Here is a 16417-nt window from a genome sequence, read left to right as displayed (position 1 = left end):
TTTCTCATCTGAAAATACAGAGTCCTGGAGCCAATCAACACTAGCAGGGCTAGGAAAAGAAGCGCTAGGATTCCAACCCATGCAGTCTGGCTCCCAAGTTCATCCTCTTGACCTCTCTGTCCGTACTCTGCACCTCTCTTCTCTGTTCTAAAATCTGCGGCATCACTTCAGGAAGACCTTGAGCCTCATCTTGTCACATTTTCATCCATACTGTGAATGGGAATTCAGCCTCTTTGGAATATACTTAGGAACATACAAGTACTCTAAAAGGGCAACCTGATTGCTACATCAACGAGACTCCTTAAACTACCAAGAGACAGCCTCCCTAAGGACTGTTCTGACGATAGCCAGCCAGCGTTGAGAAAGCCCTTCAAGTGATGATACCAGGACTCGTCTTCAGAGGCCCCAAATCTGGGCTCTCGACTCTGTGTCTTTGTGCCACGCTGGCTGGCTGAGCAAACTCACAATGCAGGTCAGCAGACAGCCTTAAAATAAACAAATATGTTTGTGTTGTGCCCAGTTATGGAGCAACGGGTATCCAATTAGGTAGTGCAGAACTCATGCAAATAATCTTTTATTTTCCAATTCCTGCTGCATATGAGCCTTTCACAACAGACTTGGCCAACTCAAATTCCTAAAATGCTGAGATCCAGAAAGTCTGGTCAAAAGTTTGCTAGTAAAAAATGAAACCCTGCCTCCTCTGTCTTCCATCACTGCCCCCATCCCTACCCTCAAGCTACTTTAGCTTTTAGACATGTGGATACTAGATGCCTTTTTCCTTAAAGATATGGGTGAGATATTTCTTTTGGAGTATGTCCAGACAATCTGGAAAATCCATACTTGATATTAGCTACAGGAAGCATATTTAAAAAAAAAAAACAGACGAGGAACAAGAAATAAAATTAGGGCACACTATGGGCCTACCCTCTTTAGAAATCAGTATATCTTTCCAGATGGAAGATTCTCTAAAACTGAAAGGATTTTTAAAAATTTTTGGCTTTGTTAAGGAAAAAAATATGTATACGTACACTTCAAATTTAATATTCTGGAAAGTACTTATTTTAATGATAACAGTTTAAGTTTTCATTTCAAAAGTTATTGCTCATTCTAACATACTAAAACCTGCATTTTCCTTTTATAAATAAACTTCTATCTCTGGGTTCTGTCCTTATAGAAAGAAGGTACTTAAGGCCAGTTTTCTACCCATCCCAAGGCTTAAGTTTGGCTCAAGGAGCTTCCTGTTCTGTTCCAGCTGTGACATGTTGAAAGTAGACCTGACAATTGCAGACAGCTTGCTATACTCTTTGAGCCTTGGCTGTGGCTGTAGCCCATACTGTTTTAGGAAATAGGATGGAAGATAAAGAATGGGGGGAGCTCTAATGGGAACAGGAAACAGGGTCTTCTCGGGAACTCCTTTCTACTCCTTTACTCTTCACACCATTCAAGGGGTCAGAATGTCTCTATCACCTCTGCCTACTTCAGTTCCTTTCACAGGGAGGTACTTAAGCTTTGGGATGGGACCACGGGCTCATCTTACCCTTAATTACAATGAATAAAGCTAGAGATTGGATACAAGAATCTATATCCTGGCAGAATTGCTAAGACCAAAGACAGAAGTTTATTGAAAAAGAAGTGATCCATTTTCATTAAAAATATCAAACCGCATGCAAAGAGATCAATCACCATGCCCTCCTATACCAGTATCATCTAGTGGAAACTGTTCTAACCCCTAGTCCCTGCTAAAGAAAAAGTTAGCTCCAACAGTCCTGTTTTGTACCTTGTGATCCAGCTCTCTGTTCTCACAGCTGATTGGACAAGAGGGGGACACCTGATTCAAGGCCAGTCAATCCATAGATTGGCTAGATTCCCTTGACCTGGAGCCAGGTATGAAAAGAGATGCTGGGCAAATCAGAGTCCCTTTCTCAGAGAGGTGGCATGAAAACAAAGAGAGGCATTACCAGTTAGTAGTGGGATAGAAAGGAGTATGGCTGAACTATATTTCTTTCCTTCTTTTTTTTTTTAAGATTTTATTTATTTATTTGACAGCGAGAGAGGGAACACAAGCAGGGGGAGTGGGAAAGGAAGAAGCAGGTTCCCAGTGGAGCAGGGAGCCCGATGCAGGGCTCGATCCCAGGACCCTGGGATCACGCACTGGGCCAAAGGCAGATGCTAAACGACTGAGCCACCCAGGCGCCCCTGAACTCTATTTCCCTTTTTTTTTTAATGTTTTTTTATTACATTATGTTAGTCACCATACAGTACATCCCTGGTTTCTGATGCAAGGTTCGATGATTCATTAGGTGCGTATAACNATGTTCCATAGATGAGAGAAATCATATGATAATTGTCTTTCTCTGCTTGACTTATTTCACTTAGCATTATCTCCTCCAGTGCCGTCCATGTTGCAGCAAATGTTGAGAATTCGTTCTTTCTGATAGCTGAGTAATATTCCATTGTATATATGGACCACAGCTTCTTAATCCAGTCATCTGTTGAAGGGCATCTCGGCTCCTTCCATGATTTGGCTATTGTGGACAATGCAGCTATGAACATTGGGGTGCATATGGCCCTTCTCTTTACTACGTCTGTATCTTTGGGGTAAACACCCAGTAGTGCAATGGCTGGGTCATAGGGTAGTTCAATTTTTAACTTTTTTAAGGGACCTCCACACTGTTTTCCAGAGTGGCTGCACCAACCTGCATTCCCACCAACAACGTAGGAGGGATCCCCTTTCTCCACATCTTCTCCAGCAATTGCTGTTTCCTGCCTTGTTGATTTTTGCCATTCTAACTGGCGTAAGGTGGTATCATAGTGTGGTGTTGATTTGAATTTCCCTGATGGCTAATGATTTTGAACATTTTTTCATGTGTCTGTTAGCCATTTCCTGAACTCTATTTCTAATGATGAAATGCTGTGGACACTTATGAATTTCTATGGGAGAGGTCTGGACTGCCACCTCACATTGAGAACTAGCTTTTAGCACTGGTTTCTCTGAAGCCAGCCCATTATGGTTCCTGATCCTGCGTTTCTGAAAACTCCCATTATCTTATCATGTATTTTTCTTAACATACTTGAGCTAACTGGAATGAGTGCCTGATACTTGTAGCCAAAAAAAGCCAAACTCAAGCACTATCAAAAAGGCAGGCAAAAGTAGAGCCAAAAAAAAGGGGACCGAGGAATCAGGAAGGTCTAAACCAGAAGCAACAGGGGTAAGTGACTTTGTTAAGGGTCTTGAGGTTACAAATTATGCTCTTGAAACTGACTCAGGTTGATTAAAGAAGAGAAAGAAAAAATAATTCATGTAATTATGTGAAGGATACTAAAGGGCAGCCAAAATTTTAAAAAACTAGTGTCAGTTCCTCAAAATGTTAATTCACAGGGCTGTTGCCAGATGACCCAGCAATTCCACGTCTATGAAAAGGAATGTACACACAAAAAATTTGTACATCAATGTTCACAGCAGCATTATTGATAATAGGCAAATAGTGGAAACAACTCGATGCCCACCAACTGATGAATGGATAAATAGATATAGCCATACAATGGAATTTTAGTCATAAAAAGAAATAAAGTTTGATACATACTACCACATGGATGAACCTTGAATAAGTGAAGGAAGCTAGACACAAAAGGCCACATACTGTATGATTCCCTTTATGTTAAATGGCTAGGATAGGCAAATCCATAGACACAGAAAGTAGTGTAATGGTTGCTAAGGGGCTGGGCAGAGTGGGAAATGGAGGGACTGCTAATGGGCCTGGAGTTTCTTTTTCTTTCTTTTTCTTTCTTTCTTTCTTTCTTTCTTTCTTTCTTTCTTTCTTTCTTTTTTTTCTTTCTTTCTTTCTTTCTAAAGATTTTATTTTTAAGTAATCTCTATGCCCAACATGGGGCTCGAACCCATGACCCTCAGATCAAAAGTCGACTGCTCCACCAACTGAGCCAGCCTGGAGTTTCTTTTGCGGGAGATAAAAATGCTCTGGAATTAGATAGTGATGATGGTTGCACTATATACTAAATACCACTCAATTGTATAGTTTAAAAGGCTTAATTTTATGGGATGTGAATTATATATCAATAAAACTGTTATTACAAAAATTATGTATGTACAAAAACAGAACAAAGCAGAACAAAAAAAGGAGTGTCACAAAGTAGAAAGCCAGAAACCATACAATTCTCTCTCCCCCCCACCCAATGTCATCTTTGCCTCCATATGAACGTTTGCTTCATTCTTATCTTCCTACAAATCAGTTTTCTTAGCTTTTTCATGCATATAGCTGACAGACAACGAACTCTGTAGTTCAAAACTTGTATGTCGTGATAGAGACTAACTAGATGATCATCTACCTATTTTCTCTTCTTTCTGGGCATATGACTGGACTACATTTCCCAGTATTCTTTGCAGTTAGCTGAGGTCAACTGATAAGTTACAACCTTTAGAATGTGGACGGAATGGATGCATGTGATTTCCAGGCCTGACCAACTAAAAAACCTACTCCACACTCCTCAATCCTCTCCTTCTTCCTTTGACTACAGCCTTAGAGAATAGTTGAGCCACTAGATGGAAGGAGCCTGTGTACTTGACAAAATTTGTGGAGCATAGCATTTCCCCATCTCCATCTTCCTACATTGAACTGTGATATTATGGAAAAATAAACTAAAGCTACTGTAATTTGGGGATTAACTTCGTCTGACCCTATATGTCTTCTGTATAAGAGACTATCCCAGATTGACTGGCTGGCTCTCAATTCCAGTTTGAAATCTTTAAGAAAATTGTACTGGCCTGATGTGAGTCAGGTAGTCTCCTAGTTCAGTCAACTGACGCCAAAGCATGAGGTCACAGAGTATAAATATAGCCCCCTGGGGGCCTACTCAAGGAAGTGAGCCTCATTTCTTAGAGAAAAGATGTCTACTGTCATGGTTGAGTAGGAGGGGTCAGTGAACCATGGAGACGAAGACGCAATGCCTAGAGTGGCTTTTTGTTTCTCTCCCCAACACATTCAGGGAGACAGACATGGACACAGATACAGATACAGATATAGATGATATAGATATATTCTAGTTCCTAATTCTAAAAATAAAGTTCCTTTTGGGCAATTTGAAAAAAAAAATCAAGTCACCATTTTCTTTCCTCCTTTACTTTCAATTTTTTCCCTGCCTCCCTTGTGAGGCAATACAATATAGTAGCTAAGGGTGGCTAAATCTCTAGAATGGGACTACCTAGCTATAGCCTCGCTTTACCACTTTCTGGCTCTGTGACTTTGGGCAAATTAGTTAACAGCCCTCTGTTTTCATTTCTCCATCCACATGGGGATATCAATGATAGCCCTCACCGTAGGGGAGTCTCAGGAAGATTAATGAGTTCATATATGCTTAGTGCGTAGTGTAGTACCTGGTACATAGTGAGAACTTGTTTATTGTTTGTGGTTATTATGCACCTGGAACTGCATTCCAAATTTCTAAAATTTTTTCTTGAATGTTCTAAGGATGGAAGGTGGACTTCATCTTTGAGTATCAACTATTTTTATGTTCTTGAGGATCCAAAAGAAGTGGCAACCTGGGGACCCTTCTTGGGGACACCCTGAACCAGTGGAGTAATCCAAATACAGATGTTTTAGATGGAGATGCTGAGGCTTCTGTTTAATAACACAAAAAGCCATGGGGCGCCTGGGTGGCTCAATCGGTTAAGTGTCTGACTTCATCTCAGCTCATGATCTCAGAGTCCTGGGATAGAGCCACACATTGGGCTCCCCACTCAGCAGGGAGTCTGCCTGTCCCTCTGCCCCTCCCCATCCCATCGTGTGCTCTCTCTCAAATAATAAAATCTCTAAAAAAAAAAACCCCGCCACACACAAAAAGTCATTTTTTATTGGGGGCAGGTGTATCTCTGTCCAGATTGTTGCAATGTCTTATTTCCTCTGTTGATGGTCAGAAATAAGAAGTTGGAAGGGCTCCTGGGTGGTCAGTCAGTTAAGCGACTGACTCTTGATTTCCGCTCATGTCATGATCTTGGGGTTGTGGGATTGAGCCCCACATCAGGCTCTGCACTCAGTGTGGAGTCTGCTTGTCCCTCTCCCTCTGCTCCTCCCCTGGGCTCACTGTCTCTCAAATAAATAGATAAATAAAATATTTTTTAAAAAATAAAAATTAAATTAAAAAAAAAAGAAAGAAGTTGGGGCGAGAGTACCAGGGGAGAGCCCCACCCATGAGGGTGGGGAAGCTCCAGCGCCACTGTGTGGGCTGAGAGCCGAGGGGAGGGGTTGCTCAGAGGGAGCCCCTGGAGAGGGTTCTACAAGGGAACTTTAGAAGCAGTGATATTCGATCTCCACTTTTAAGTTTCTTTCTCTGCACTGTAATTCCCTTATGTAATCCTCCAGACTTCACAAAGTTTGTTGAAATTGCAGCCTTATGTTAGCTGTGCCTTGGGTAATAGAAAGAAGGTTTTCACATTTCATGGTAAGGTAGATTAGAGAGTGATGGCCAGCTGGAAAAGCCATTATGAGATGTCCAGGGGTGATTGGGGAAGAGTCCTAGAGCAGGTGACCAGCATAGATTGTGGGATATGTAAACACTTGCTGGAGAGTCTCAGAAATACCCGGAGAGAGGACTGGACTTCCTGCAGTCATACGAGATGGAGAGTAGAACCATGATATGTGAAGAGAAGGCAATCTAATAAGGCTGGAAAACCTGGAGAATATCTCTTTCACTCTGTGTGTGTGTGTGTGTATGTACATAAAACAAATGTGTGTTGTGTGTTTGCATGTGTGTATACAATATATATCTACATTGGGTTTATAGTACATAATTTTTCACTTTATATCATGAGGCTTTCTTAGTATCCTTAAATATTATTCAAGTACATAATAAGTATATAATGAATAATGGCCTCTTAGTATCCTATGGTTTGATTATGCTGTGCTTTATTTAACTAGTTCCAATTACTGGACTTTTTTTTTCATTTTTCACTTTTGTAAATAATACTGCATGAACATTCTTATGTATTCTTTTTGCATATTAAAAAAATTAATTTGGGGGCTCCTGGGTGGCTCAGTTGGTTAAGTGTCTGACTGTTGATCTCAGCTCAGGTATTGATCTCATGAGTTCAAGTCCCGTACTGGGCTCCATGCTGGGAGTTGAGCCTACTTAAAAAATATTTTTTTTTTTCACAAAAAGTTTTCAGAGCTGTATTTCTGTGGCAAATAGTATGAGTGGTTTTAGGCTTTCTATAGAGATTGACAGATTGTCCACTAGAAAGATCATACCCAGAAGGATTCCATAACCACCGTGCCCCCTTTCCCCCAGAATTGTATGAGTGTCCATTTCACTACATCTTCCTGGGGTAACTTGCACATTCAGGGGATTGACGGTGCTCATTTAAAGATGCTGAACATGACAGACACAGACACCAAGAAGGCATTTGCTTGTTACCAAGGGATTTCACCAAGAAGATATGTCTCAATCTCCATGTCAAAAGAATTGCTTTTCTTTACCGTTACAATAGTCTTTCTCTACAGGGTTGGCTGTGAGGAAACATCAATATTCCTTACAGAGAGAACTCACTAGATTCCTTAAAGGGAGCTTATTCTTCATTCTCCCTTTTCTACTTTGAAGGCAATGTGAAATAATCCATCTTCTGGTGATGTGATTGAGGGAAAACCTTGTCTCCAATTCTCTGAAGTTTACCCCTGTAGGTATTCTGGCTCTAGGTAAATGCCAATTAGGTCTTACGTAATATACTTATTACAGTGACCAAGACTTTAAATATCATTATGGGGAACATTGATGGGAAAATGTGACTGGGGCAAAGAGATCACTTACAGGACCAGATTGATTATCTAATGTGGTCCGTGAGAACATGAAGGGTTTCAGGGAGGATTTGATGTCACGTCTTTGAGAGAAACATCACAATGTGCTCCCATCAACTCTCCTGGCTCTCCCTTAGGTACACCGCTCAATTCAAGGACAACCATGAGCAGCTCAGAGTCCCTGCACCTCAGGTGGACAGGAACATGCAGGGCAGAGTCTACGAGGGAACATCTACGCTGTTAGCCTGCTCCCAAATAGGAAAGTGTGGGTCAAAGAAGACACCTATGCAAACTATTTGATTTCTCTGACTTCGTGAATTCATAGGAAGTAGTTCTCTGGAAGTACACTTGAACTCTGTTCTGCACTTTAAACACTTGACACCGCAACTCCTCTACTGAGCAGACATGAAAACTAAGCAAGAAGGTTAGTTGTAGCTTCTGAGTTGTAATGAAATCATAAAAGAACCCAGGCTAGTGCTTGGAATGCTGTACATTTCCTTTTGTTTTTAACAACACTGTTGCTGACTACCAAAGAAATCCATGTGCATTATAGAGATAGAGAAAAGTACAAAGAATACAATAAAAATCACCCATAATCTCAGAATTCAGAGATTACCACTGTTAACATTCTTGTAGATTTTTTCACTCTTTTTTTTTTTTAAAGATTTTATTTATTTATTTGACAGAGACAGCCAGCGTGAGAGGGAACATAGGCAGGGGGAGTGGGAGAGGAAGAAGCAGGCTCCCAGAAGAGGAGCCTGATGTGGGGCTCGATCCCAGGACTCCGGGATCACGCCATGAGCCGAAGGCAGAGGCTTAACGACTGAGCCACCCAGGCGCCCCTTTTCACTCTTTTATCCATAGATCTATATACGTACAATCATCTCTTTATGATCCTGAGGTCATACAGTATTATTTTGTAATCTTCTCTTTTCTTGTTGCAAGTTGTTTTTTATTTGGCACCATTAAAAAATAAAATTGTAGGACACTTCTTGGTAGATACCTCGATAGCTCTGATTATTTCCTTTGGGCTCATTCCTAGAGGTGAGGTTGCTGAGTTAAAGGTAAATCTCATTTTAGGGCTTTTGATAAATACTACTTACATGCTCTCCAGAAATGTTAACCATCGTACACATCTGTTAGTGGTGTGTAAGACTACCTGTTTACCTGCCTCTTCATCTATACTAAATAGTATTAAAAAAAAAAAAAAACTTTCCCAGTGTGATTTCTGGCAAATGGTATCTCTTTATTTTAATTTGTACATATCGAATATTCTTGTGCTTATACAGAATTATTGGTGATTTGTATTTCTTCCTCTGTGAAATGCCTGCTCCTGCCCTTAGTTGCCTATGTTGCTTGACCTGCAGTTGGGACAACTTGGTGAGCCTGGTTTTGTGCAAAATCCTGGATGACTAAGACTGACAATTGTTTGGCACTAACGACAAGATGGCTTCCCCACACCCTTGGCCCTGGGAAGCATCCTGGGGGTACTTCCACAGGAATGGCTTCTTGCTTTGGTGTGAGAGTGGCCCATCTTATGCCATGGACTGTGTGTACCTGAGTCACATCTTGCCACAAAGGCTGGTGTAAAAATGCTGCCATTTTGAAATGAAAGTTTTAGGTCTGAGGAAATCTCATTTCATTTTCATTCATAGACTACTAGATTCATAGATCCTCCCAAAACTTCAGTCTTCACAGTTTACATTGAGGGGACATGGCTAGGGAGGCCTTATCTGGAAATGACCATTCAGTTAAGTGCAAGGCCCCAGGTACCCAAGAATGAAGAGCCTGCCCTGTCCTGGGAGGACATTGATGATGACCATCATTGGCCTATGCAACTGGAAATGCTCTGCCATTACAGACCATTCATACCGTGATCAAGCACTCAGTTTGGGCAAAGCCAAGCTTTAGACTAGGAGGAAGGTGAGGAAAGATCCAAAAAGCTTCCTGACCACCTACACAGAGGCCCGCATACATGCACACGCATGCATTCTGTTTGTGTGCACATGCACATAAAATTATCAAGAAAAGAAACTAAAGGGAATGACATGATCAAAAGCAAATAATTAATTTCCTATTTCTTCCAGTCTTTCTCCAGAAATAATTTCTGACTGCCTAAAGGCAAATTAATACAGTTAACACCCATACAACTTACTCCTCTGATGGACCAATAATAGGCATTCAAAGACTACCTCCCTAAAGTCTGCAAGCAAAAAGGAAACTGCTTCGTAAGTACATTGGAAAGCCTTTTTGTGCTTTAATTACACCTATGAAGATCCATAAACCAGGGGTGGGAAACCTCCAGGCTTTTAATCTTATTATTATAGTCCAAATGTTTCATTGTATTTAAGAACCACGTAGACTTCTTACATTTCTAGTTACAATTTTTTATTTTTTTTAAGATTTTTTTTTTTGTAAGTAATCTCTACATCCAGCATGGGGCTTGAACTTATAACCCTAAGATCAAGATTTGCATACTCCACTGACTGAGCCAGCCAAGCACCCCTATAATTTATTTTTTAAACTTTTATTTTTATTTATTTATTTACTTACTTATTTATTGAAAATGAGAGAGAGAGACAGCAGGGAGAGGGGCAAAGGGAGGAGAGGAGAGGGGAGAGAGAATCTTAAACAGGCTCCACGCCTAGCACAGAGCCCAATGAGAGTGGGGGGAGCGATCCCACAACCCTGACATCATGACCTGAGCAGAAATCAAGAGTTGGAGGCTCAACTGACTGAGCCACCCAGGTGCCCCTGTTTTTAAGTACTTGTTCTTTACTCATAGACTTCTGACATCTGGAGAGAGAAAATTTTTTAAAAAAATAAATCTTACATTTTATGTTTATTGTTATTTAAATCAGAGGCCATTTTACCTGTAGGCTTTTATAAGATTTCTTTACGATGTTTTTTTTTTTTTAAAGATTTTATTTATTTATTCGATAGAGACAGAGACAGCCAGCGAGAGACGGAACACAAGCGGGGGGAGTGGGAGAGGAAGAAGCAGGCTCATAGCAGAAGAGCCTGACGTGGGGCTCGATCCCACAACACCGGGACCACGCCCTGAGCTGAAGGCAGACGCTCAACCGCTGTGCCACCCAGGCGCCCCTCTTTACGATGTTTTGATACTATATTTGGTCATCTGGTAACTAGATTTAAATTTTGGTGTTTTAAAGGATCATAGAGTAGTGAATATCTAAAAATATGCAATTGCGATATCATCTGATGGTATACCTAAAATTAAGTTTATAGGGGCGCCTGGGTGGCACAGCGGTTAAGCGTCTGCCTTCAGCTCAGGGCGTGATCCCGGCGTTGTGGTCGAGCCCCACATCAGGCTCCTCTGCTATGAGCCTGCTTCTTCCTCTCCCACTCCCCCTGCTTGTGTTCCCTCTCTCTCTGGCTGTCTCTATCTCTGTCGAATAAATAAATAAAAAATCTTTAAAAAAAATAAAAAATTAAAAAAATAAAATTAAGCTTATAGTTAATCAGACTTAGTTTTATCAGGTCATCTGCAACAGCTCGTTGAGGTTCTACTGTGGTATGAAAACAAGTATGGATGAATAATATTGGACTTACTCTGAGTAGGACATAAATTAGTCCAAGAAATATTATCTTCTGAGGACAATAAGAAATTCAGATGGATGAGAAATTGTTAGCTAAGGAATGGTCATTATATTTAGCTTACAGTACAAAGTGAATAGTGGAGTAAGGGGGACAGTAGTGTGGGGTGGGGAGGAAGCATCTAGTAGGTAACTAGTGGAGAGTCTAGGAAATCAGGTTCTCCAGCTGAAGGAGGAAGGAGGAGAGAAGACTTGGTATGGTACCCCCACTTCCTTTTTTTTTTTTTAAAGATTTTATTTATTTATTTGACAGAGATAGAGACAGCCAGAGAGAGAGGGAACACAAGCAGGGTGAGTGGGAGAGGAAGAAGCAGGCTCCCAGAGGAGGAGCCTGATGTTGGGACTCGATCCCAGAACGCCGGGATCACGCCCTGAGCCGAAGGCAGACGCTTAACCGCTGTGCCACCCAGGCGCCCCAGGTACCCCCACTTCTAGAAATGTGCCTCTTTACCATTTTTCAGCTCAAGTTAATCTTCTGCTTCTGCTCCTCTTTGTTCACTCAACAAATATTTATTGAGCACTTTCCATATGTACTTTTCTAGGAGCTGGAAATAACAGCAGTGAACACGACAAACAAAATCTTGCCAAACTTTTTAAAAGATAACCGGTATTTTCTCCTTCTGCGTTCACACCACCCTTTCAGTCTTCACCCCCTTACAACCTGATATCCTTTCCCACCATCATGATAAAATAGCTCTCTAAAGACCAGTGACTTTCTAATCACTGTATCTAGTGCCCCTTTCTCAGTTCTTCTCTTCCTTGGACTCTAGTATTTAATATCATCTGATTTCCAACATTTTTTAAAGTCTCGGGTTCTGTGATACGGCACTAGGTTGTTTTTTTGTTTGTTTATGTTTTTTATTTTTATTTTGTTTTTTAAGATTTTTTTAAAAATTTTATTCATGAGAGACAGAGAGGCAGAGGGAGAAGCAGACTCCCCACTGAGCAGGGAGCCTGATGTGGGACTCGATCCCAGAACCCCGGGATCATGACCTGAGCTGAAGGCAGACGCTTAACCTGAGCCACCCAGGTGCCCCAATATGATACTAGTTTTAATTTGCTTACTACAACTGTTGCTACTTCTTCCCTGACTCATTCTTTTGCCTCCTAAGTAAATATTGGTGGTCCCTCAAGTCCTACAATCTGCTTTTCTCTCTCTCTCTCTCTCTCTCGCTCTCAAATCTTTTCCCTTGAAGATTTCTCATGGTTTACATCTTTGGCTCTGTTTAGAAATATCCTAAATCTATATTCCCAGACCCAGCCCTCTCCTAAACTCTAGTCCCACATTTCAAACTGTGTGCTGGAGGCTTCCATCTGGGCATCTGAGCATGATGCTAGCACTAACTGTTTAAAAGTATTTGTACCAGTCAGGATTCTCAACCACAAACAACAGAAACCCACTCTGGCTAAGTCACACAGAAAATGAATTCACTGGGAGGGTATCAGGTGGCTCACTGGGTAGATAGGGAAGCCAGAGGACCAAGCATGGAAAACGGGCAGGAACCCAGGCAGTCTAGGGCACGAAGAGCACAGCCAAATTCACCCCACAGGAGGCATCTGTTGAGGACGCTGTCCTGGAGCTGGCTGTCCCCCCATCTGCCCCCCCTTCCCCCACGATCAGTGCTGGACTTCGATTTTTCAACCTAACTTCCAGTGTGGTACCTAACTGCTAGTTTATGTGTTATTTACCCTAGTTTAAAAAGCTGAGCTGGGGCTTCCAGTTGGCCTAAGTCATGGTAAAAATGACCTCTAATTCCCTTCAGCTTCCACAGAAGGAAAGGAATTCTGATGCAAGCCAATGAAATATGGCAGTTAATCACTGTATTTTATTTTCTATAATCACCTCATTTCTCGAAGTTTCCATTTGCATTTAATGCAATCATTTTCTCCATCACTAGGAACTGCATCTCAAAACTCTCCTTTACGCCTTCCTCTCCCTCAGCTTCTGAGGCAGTCATCCAGGTCTGTGAGGGTTTTGTTTATTGTTCATTCATGCATTGTTTCCCTTAACACTCTTTTCTTCTTGGACTTTTCCGCAGCGACCCCTCCCTTGAAACAGCCTCCTAATTGTATTCCCCACTTGCAATGCTTCCTCCAGTTTATCCACCCACAGGTTTATTTTCCTGTGACAAAACTACATTGTTGATAGATGTCTCAGCTTGGCATTCAAGGATCTCCACAATGAGAATCTCAATGAGACTAAGAGGCAAACTGGTGCAGTGAAAAGAACTTGACCCTCAGATGCAGACTGACGGGAGTTCAAACACTGATTTTCCCACATTCTAATTGTATACTTCTGAGGCTCATTTTTTTGGTCTGAAAAATGGGGGTAATAAAATATATCTCCGAGGGCATTTGTAAGTCAGCTTTTTGAAAGTCAGAATGGTGTTGCTATAATTTGCATTTAGGTTGCAACATCAACTCACAGATGCTTATAATGGACAATATTCAGTTACAGACCTGTCTGATTCAAAACCTTGAATAAGGTTGTCATCAATGTGGTTTTAACACAGGCAGGTTGGGATCAGCATTCTACATGTTTTGGGGGCTGGCAATCTAACCATCATTTACAGCATCGTTCCTGATTTCAAACAGCTGACTTACAAATGACCTTTTGGAAATATTTTATTTGCAAGTAGAGAACTTCCTGTGTTATTAATTTTGAGAGTTGAATTTCCCTGATTGGCAGCTTTCCACTATAACATGGCTATTTTAAAGTATTTCCCGGCAGAATTTCAATTTTGTGAGAAGCTGCTATGAATTCCTTGTGGGGGAAAAGTGTACAGTTATGGTGGACAGATGAAAATTATTAGTTATCGTTTCTAAGGTTTCCCCAGCATCTGGTAAATGTGGCAAAGCTCTAGCACATAGAAATTCTGAAGCTGGTTCTAGAACCTCAAGCCCCACTTCATGACATAAATCCTAGGTTGGCATTGGGAAAACTTAACTCCTCAGCCCACACTGGGTCTCTTTTCTCTGCTTGTCATGAACGGCACCATCAGAGCTATCAACATTAACTTACGTCCATATTCATTCACTCACTCATGCATCCACATAGCAACTCCCCCTAAGTGAGGCATGTTTGGTGATCCCCACAGGATAGATTTCATTCACATAAGCTCTTGCCAAGAATTTACAGCACTGTTAATTGCTTGATTCTTTTCTGAGGTTAGTAAGTCTGGAAAGTTTTAGGTAAAAGATAACAGTCACGCCAAGCTTGGTAAAACAATCATTTAATAAGCATGATATTTTAAACCAGTCTCTACAGATACAATTTGTGGGTGAGTGTGTGCAACATATTTTTTTAAATTTTTGCATCTTTAATGGTTTTTAAAAATTAAAACACATTTATGATATTAAAATAATATAAAAGTGAAATCCCCTGTATCTCTCTCTACCCTTGCCTTCCCCCACTCAATTTTATTTCCTAGAGGCAATTACTTTTTAACACTTTGGGGTATATCCTCCCACACTCTTTGTTTTTTTCCTTGCAATCATTTTAGTTAGCCCTAGGCATTCTTTATGGTTAGAAGCTAAAACAACCCTGCCATTTAGCCTCTTAGGGATTTTGGAGCTCTTTCATACACTGCTTATGTTAAACATATACTTAAAATAAACTTCCGCCCCCCCCAAAAAAAACATTTAAGTTTTGTTCTCTATCACAAATAAGCTCATGTAGACAATCTACACAATTACGTGACTATAGTGTTTAGTCTTTAAAATAACCTTAATACAGCAAAATAAAAGGAGTGGAAAGCCCAACATACCTAAGAAAAACTAAAAACAAAGCAAAACAAAAAACACTTCATTATTCTTGACTGACACTTTTTTTTCCCTGAAGGTTGTTTTATTGCAAAACCATAAATACAACACTGATATTAAATCATTTAAGTAACTGATCCTATCTAACCACTAAAAGGATGTCTTTTTGCCTTGGCATCAACCAGCTGGGAAATGTTGCAAGAATTTGGGGGTAGGGGGTGAAGTCTGGGCTGGGGCTTTTGGCAATTTAAGGAACCAAGTGGAGCCTTCCTTTTCTTGGGAATGTGCCACTTTTGGACAAGAACAGACAGGTAAAAACAGCACCATTTAAACAGCTCAGTTTTAACTTTTTTTTTAAGATTTTATTTATTTATTCGACAGAGATGAGACAGCCAGCGAGAGAGGGAACACAAGCAGGGGGAGTGGGAGAGGAAGAAGCAGGCTCATAGAGGAAGAGCCTGACGTGGGGCTCGATCCCACAACGCCGGGATCACGCCCTGAGCCGAAGGCAGACGCTTAACCGCTGTGCCAACCAGGCCGCCCCAGCTCAGTTTTAACTTTTATTACTTTGTAAAAATCTTTTGGTTTTTTTTTTTCCTGTTCCTTTTCTCCACTTGACATCAGAAAAAGTTTTAAACTTTTGAAATTGATTTGGCAGCATAGGGAGATATGGTACCAAAACAAAGTGAAATGAAAAACCCAGAGGACACAAAGAAAACCCTAAGTAAACCCTCAAGTTTGGTCTCGGGGGTTTACAGATCACAAGAACCGTCAACTCAACCCCCATGCAATGTGACTCCTTGAAGAGCTGTTGGATCCACACCAACGACACAGGAGACCGCAAACAACGTATTCTTGACTAACACTGAGAGAGAAAAAGTCGAGAAGCCAGAAAGAGTTTACAGTTACCCTTCAAGGTCATCTAGCTAATGAGAGCAAAACAAACCAGTGTAAGAATTTTTTATTTTCCTTCAAAAGTCAGGTCAAGGATTTGACAATAGGTGTTGTGTGTCTTTAAAAGTATTCTGAAACTGAGATGCCTGGGTGGCTCAATCAGTTAAGCCTCTGCCTTCAGCTCAGGTCATGATCTGGCTCAGCTTATGATCCCAGGGTTCTAGGATCGAGTCCTGCATTGGGCTCCTTGCTCAGTGGGGAGCCTGCTTTTCCCTCTGCCTGCTGCTCCCCCTGCTTGTGCTCTCTCTCTCTCTCTGACAAATAAGTAAATAAAATCTTAAA

At 41.1% G+C, this 16417-nt stretch overlaps 1 long non-coding RNA gene across 1 annotated transcript; it reads left to right on the top strand.

Moving 5' to 3' along the window:
- The first annotated feature begins 7143 nt into the window (after positions 1-7143).
- LOC109490976 lies at positions 7144-11731 on the top strand. The gene is made up of 3 exons (XR_002144355.2): positions 7144-8226; positions 9890-10030; positions 11673-11731. It is a non-coding gene; the product is annotated as an uncharacterized LOC109490976 (long non-coding RNA).
- Positions 11732-16417: the final 4686 nt, after the last annotated feature.

This window comes from Ailuropoda melanoleuca, chromosome 4, assembly GCF_002007445.2.
Source record: "Ailuropoda melanoleuca isolate Jingjing chromosome 4, ASM200744v2, whole genome shotgun sequence".
Lineage (NCBI taxonomy): Eukaryota > Metazoa > Chordata > Mammalia > Carnivora > Ursidae > Ailuropoda > Ailuropoda melanoleuca.
This window is presented reverse-complemented; position numbering and strand designations above follow the sequence as displayed.